The sequence below is a fragment of the Bos javanicus genome, chromosome 15 (assembly GCF_032452875.1).
Source record: "Bos javanicus breed banteng chromosome 15, ARS-OSU_banteng_1.0, whole genome shotgun sequence".
NCBI classification, from domain to species: domain Eukaryota; kingdom Metazoa; phylum Chordata; class Mammalia; order Artiodactyla; family Bovidae; genus Bos; species Bos javanicus.
The window spans coordinates 83,908,067-83,914,492 of record NC_083882.1 but is presented as its reverse complement, the minus strand read 5'-3'; positions in this window follow the sequence as shown (position 1 = coordinate 83,914,492).

The window sequence follows — 6,426 nt, the reverse complement described above, 5'->3', positions numbered from 1 at the left end:
GTAGATAGATTTGTTTACGCCAGTCATGTAACCTATGTTTGGGAAGGTCACCCTTACAGTGTAGTTTCTCTGGCATTTATTGAATTAAGTTTGGGCGTCCCAGGAGATTACCACAAAGACAAGTACAGCCATTCTCTGGAGCAAGTGGATTCAAGAAAAAAAGAACAGGCTGACTAGGACATACAGCATGTACCAAGAGCCTGGGGCAGAGGAAACAAACTTTGGTTTTTATATCTAGTGTCAAACTGAACGTCTATGGGCAGGTCAGCTGATTTCCAATAAGTAATTTCCAGAAGAACCACGTTTCAATTCTCTGTGGCCCATTTACATAGCTAGTGGGAAGCTGCTATATAACATAGGAAGCCCAGCCTGGTGCTCTGTGACCACCTACAGGCGTGGGTGTGGGTGGGGTGGGCGGCTCAGGAGCCAGGGGATATATCCGTACATGTGTATATATGTGTGTGTATATATATACACACACTTGTATCTGATTCCCGTTTTCAGCAGAAACAAACATTGTAAAGCAATTATCCTCCAATTAAAAAAAACAAAAAGGATCCTCCCAAACAAGGCTTATGAACTCAGCTAAGAGAGAGCACAGTCAGAGAGCACTCTTACCTTGCTGTATTTGGAAATCAACCATTCCTATCCTCAAGAATATGAGTTTCTGTTCATGTATTTTTGATTGCAAAACCGAACACCTATCTCCTAAAACCACAGAAAACATGGGAGTGCGGTCGAAAGGTGGGAAGCAAGAGTCACTGTTGCCACTCCTTGCTCCGTGACCCTGGGATCCCCAGGTCACGAGACTGTATTCTGTACATTCGCCAACTTGCCTGTATCTTTGAGGATGCTGTGTGTGTAAAATGGTTGAGTTACCGAAAACACGCTTTGAAGAGGGGATATTGAAAGGAATAAACAAAAAGCAGCAAATGAATACTTGGGTTCTTCCCAACTGTAGGTGGTTTGGGAAGCACTCTGGCCGTGGGGTTACTGGGAACATCCTGGCCCGCCCCACCCCCGACCCCCACCCCCGACCCCCACCCCCATCCTCCACCCCCACCCCCATCCTCCACCCCCCACCCCCATCCTCCACCCCCCACCCCCAGCCCCCATCCCGACCCCCAGCCCATCCCCCACCCCCATCCTCCACCCCCCACCCCCAGCCCCCATCCCGACCCCCACCCCATCCCCCAGCCGTGTAAGTTTATTCCCAGCATCAGCCACCCACCGACCAAGGGTCCCGAAACTCACACGCAGGCCCACAGCGGCGCGACGCTGCAGGCTGTGCCCGCGGGCCTGGCAGCCGGTACCCGGGGGCACAGCTTCCCCATCCCCCTCCCGGCCCAGCTCTGCGGTTGCGGCCCCGCTGCGCCCGGCTGCGGGGGGCGCCGCGCGAGGGCCGCCGCGGACTCCAGCGGGCCCGGGCTCCAGGCCGAGGCTGCGGCGGCGGGCGGGCAGCCTCACGGACCGGGGCACGCGCGGAGGGCACGGGCCGCGTGCTCACACCGTCGCCAACGGCCCGGTCCCCGCGCGCGCCCCGCACCTGAGGGTCGGCGGCGCGGGGCTGTGGCGCCCGGGAGTGCCTGCCCGAGACCGCGCGCTTGACATGATTCGAATGAGGCCCGCTGACGGCGGTCGGTCCTGTTGATTCTTCTGTGGAGCGGAGACGACAGCAGTGCTGAAACCGCACTGGCCCACGCGACAGAGCTTTGAAGAGGGAAGGTTTTCCATATTCCACCGCCTTTATACAGTCAGGCGCGCGCGCATGTAAACGGGGCAGGCAGGAAAGTCGCTCCTCCGGAGGCCTTTTGATCCCAGGCCCGGAGCGTCTGGGCACAGGATCTCGCCGGCCGCGCGAGGAGGCGCCGGCGCCGGGCGAGGCAGGGCCGTCTGCGGGGCGCAGGAGCAGGCGAGGCTGCAGCAGGGAGCGAGGAGCCGCGGCGGGTCACACGGGCCTTCCTAGGGCTTAGGCTTTACCTGTGAGTGGGATGAGGTGCATTTGAAAGTTTTATGTTTAACATTTTATCGTGGACCGTTTCACACATGCAGGAAAAGGACTGTGGATCCCATGGAGTCATCCCTCAGCCTCAACGATGACCCTTGGCGACCTTGTTTTATCAATCGTCCCCTTCTTCATATTTTTCTGGCCTGGGCAATACATCATTTCACCTTTAAATAGTTCAGTATGTGTTCTGAAACACACTGTAAAGAGTTCTTGTTTCTTTTAAACAGTATCATTATTAAACCTAATAAAACAGTAGTTTCTTAAAGACTACCTCCTTCCTGGTAGCCTTTAAAACCACTGCCTCAGGAGAACGGTAGCTGTGAAAACCAGCAGCCTAGCTCGTCACTGGAGGGGGGAAAACAGAGTTAAACTCCCCCAAAGCCTTTCTGCCAGAGAACTGGCACTGTTTCACCAGCATGGCAGCTCCTTGGAAAAGCCCTAACCACAGGGATTATCTTAATGTGGTTCTACTCAGAGCGCATTCAGTGACAAAGCCCTAATCCAAGGGATCTGTGGAATACCAGTAGGAGGCTTTTTAAGAATACCAGCTGCCAGGTTACTGAGGAAGCAATACCAGTAGCAATATTAACAAAAATGATGCTGGACAAAAAATCTACAGTGAAAATTTAGGGAATCATGTGTTCACAAGTGCCCTGTAGAGTTCTGACGTATCCCTTGAAATCAGTCAGCCTCACACACGTTCAGGGTGTGCGTGTGCCGAGGAAAGAGCTGGGAAAGCCCTAATTTCTGGCTGACCCTGAGGCTCTGTGTGAGCAGAAAGTGCAGGCTAAGGCAGAGTTTTAAACTCTCAAAATCTTGAAGGAATGAACCGGCACACTTACACATCCCTTCAGCAATGGGTGGAAAACTTGTAGGTTCAAGCCACTTAAGTACGTCTCATTCCAGCCATTAGCTGACCGCCAAGGTAATCAGGCAGGGACATCAGTGTTGTCACATGAGGAAGGGTACAGACTTTACAACTAGCCCAGGCAAGCCAGTAAACAAACAGAGACAAGAAATATTAGAGATCTAGTGAAAACTCTCAGGATCTGGCTTTCAAAGTTGCCTTATTATTCAGAATGTTCAATTTTAAACAACAAAAAAATTATGAGACATACAACAAATTAGGAAAATATAGCCCATACATAGGAAAAAAAGGCATTAGCCAAAAGTATTCCTGAGGAAGTTCAGACAACAAGTCTAACAAAGACTTTAAATCAGCTATTAGGGATATATTCAAAGAGCCAAAAAAAAGAAGAATAAAAGGAAATGTACAAGAAGTAGAGAAGAATGTCAGTAGGAGACTAAAATTATAAAAATAGAACCAAATAGAAACTCTGGAGTTGAAAAGTACAATGACTGCAATGAAAAATTCACAAGAGGGGGCTCAATAGCAGATCTGACCTGCTGGAAGAAAGAATTAGAAATCTTCAAGCTAGGCTAACTGAGAGGATATAGGGTGGTGAAGAGAAATAAAAAGAATGAAGAAGAATGAGCAGCATCTCGGTGCTCTTCGGGGCACCGCCCGGAACACCAGTACAAGCACAGGGGGGAAGTGAGAAGGCAGAGAGAGAGGGGGGCATGCAGAAGAGCTGGGAAGACGGTAGCCAAAGTCTCCAAACTGTGATGAAAAACATTAAGCCAAGAATCTCAACAAATTCCAAGTACAGTAACTCAAGGAGATTCATATCTAGACACATCAGATTCAACATAGCGAAAGTCATCTACATCAAAGAAAGAATCTAGAAAACAGGAAGAGAAAAGCAAGTTGTGTGCAAGAGATCCAAAATGAGATTAAATAGCTGCTCTCATCACAAACTGTGGGGATCAGAAGATAATGGAATAATATCTTCAAAGTGCTGAAGGGAATATAAAAATGAATTTTATATCCAGCAAAAGTAAAAACAGCCCTTAGAAACTGGGGAAATTAGACATTCCTACACACATAAAAACAGAGAATTTATTGCTAGCAGATCTGCCTTAGAATAAAAATTAGAGAGAGTACTTCGTGCAGAAAAAAAATTCTAGACATGAAATTAAGTCCATTTGAGGAAATAAAAATCATTTATAAAGGTTATTAGATAAATAAAGTCAGTATAAATATATTTTTGTTCATAACTTCTTCTCTTATATGATTTTAAAGATAATTTTGTAAAGCAATAATTAAGAGGGAGAATATTCCTAGAGTAATGAAAATAAAGATAAAAATAAATAAAATGACTACACTTAGAAGCTTTTGCACAGCAAAGGAAACCATAAACAAAGTGAAAAGATAACCCACAGAATGGGAGAGAATATTTGCAAGTAAAGAAACCAACAAGGGATTAACCTCCAAAATATACAAACAGCTCATGCAATTCATCTATTGATATATACATTTAAAAAACCCAATCAAAAATAGGCAGAAGATCTAAATAGGGATTTCTCCAAAGCAGAAATACAGGTGGTCAAAAATCACACGACGTGTGTACACGTATGACTGAGTCACTTTGCCGCACACCTGACGCTAACACAACATGAAGATCAACCAAGTCCCGATGGAAGACTTTAAGGAGAGTCCCTGGGGGGCGGTCACGGCTCATTCGGAGTGTCCCTGGGGGGCGGTCACAGCTCATTCGGAGTGTACCTGGGAGGGGGGCGATCACAGCTCATTCGGAGTGTACCTGGGGGGGCTATCACAGCTCATTCGGAGTGTAACTGGGGGGGGCGGTCACAGCTCATTCGGAGTGTAACTGGGGGGGGCGATCACAGCTCATTCGGAGTGTACCTGGGGGGACAATCACAGCTCATTCGGAGTGTACCTGGGAGGGGGGCGATCACAGCTCATTCGGAGTGTACCTGGGGGGACGATCACAGCTCATTCAGAGTGTACCTGGGAGGGGGGCGATCACAGCTCATTTGGAGTGTACCTGGGGGGACGATCACAGCTCATTCGGAGTGTACCTGGGAGGGGGGCGATCACAGCTCATTCGGAGTGTACCTGCGGGGAAGATCACAGCTCATTCGGAGTGTACCTGGGGGGCGGTCACAGCTCATTCGGAGTGTACCTGGGGGGACGATCACAGCTCATTCAGAGTGTACCTGGGGGGACAATCACAGCTCATTCGGAGTGTAACCGGGGGGGGGGGGGGCTATCACAGCTCATTCGGAGTGTACCTGGGGGGACAATCACAGCTCATTCAGAGTGTAACTGGGGGGGGGGGGCGATCACAGCTCATTCGGAGTGTACCTGGGGGGACAATCACAGCTCATTCGGAGTGTACCTGGGGGGGGCGGTCACAGGTACCTGGTACCTGGAGGGTCACAGGTCACAGGTACCTGGAGGGGGACGATCACAGCTCATTCGGAGTGTAACTGGGTGGGGGGCGATCACAGCTCATTCTATGGGTTTTGACAAGGCTACTTAGGCAACTCAATAGGGAAAGGAGAGGCTTTTCAAAAAATGGTGCTGGGGTAGCCGAACATTTACATGCAAAGAATGAATTTAGATCCCTACCTCACAACACATGAAAAGTTAACACAGAATCGGTTAAGGACATAAATGAAGAGTTGAAATTCCAAAATGCCAAAAAAATGTTAAGATTCATGACCCTGAATTGATCAACAACTTATTAGATATGATACCAAACTCAGAAGTGACAAAAGAAAAATATAAATTGGACTTCATCCAATTAAAACCTTTTTGTAGCAAAGGAAACCAGCAGGAAAGTGAAACGACAACTCACATAACAGAAGAAAATATCTGCAAATCGTACATTGAATAGCACAAGCTCCCCTGGTGGCTCAGACAGTGAAGAATCTGCCTGCAATGTCGAAGACTGGGGTTCGACCCCTGGGTTGGGAATATCCCCTGGAGAAGGGAATGGCTTCCCACTCCCATGTTCTTGGCTGGAGAATTCCATGGACAGAGAGGCCTGGAGGGCTGCTTTCCATGGGGTCACAAAGAGCCGGACGAGACTGAGAGACTAACACGCTCAGATCCAATAAGGGACTTGTATTGGGAATATGTAAAGAATTCTTAAATGGAACAATAAAAAGCCCCCAAAATCTAATTAAAAGCTTGGTAAAGGCACATTAAAAGCGGCTCAACATCACTGATCATCAGGGAAATAAAGCCTGATAATAATCAAAACCATAATGAGCTATCATTCACACCTGTTAGAATGGCTGTTACCAAAAATGACCAAAAGTGTTTTGTGCACTGTTGGTGGGAATGTCGGAGAAGGCGATGGCACCCCACTCCAGTACTCTCGCCTGGAAAATCCCATGGATGGAGGAGCCTGGTAGGCTGCAGTCCACGGGGTCGCTGAGGGTCAGACACGACTGAGTGACTTCACTTTCACTTTTCACTTTCATGCACTGGAGAAGGAAATGGCAACCCACTCCAGTGTTCTTGCCTGGAGAATCCCAGGGATGGG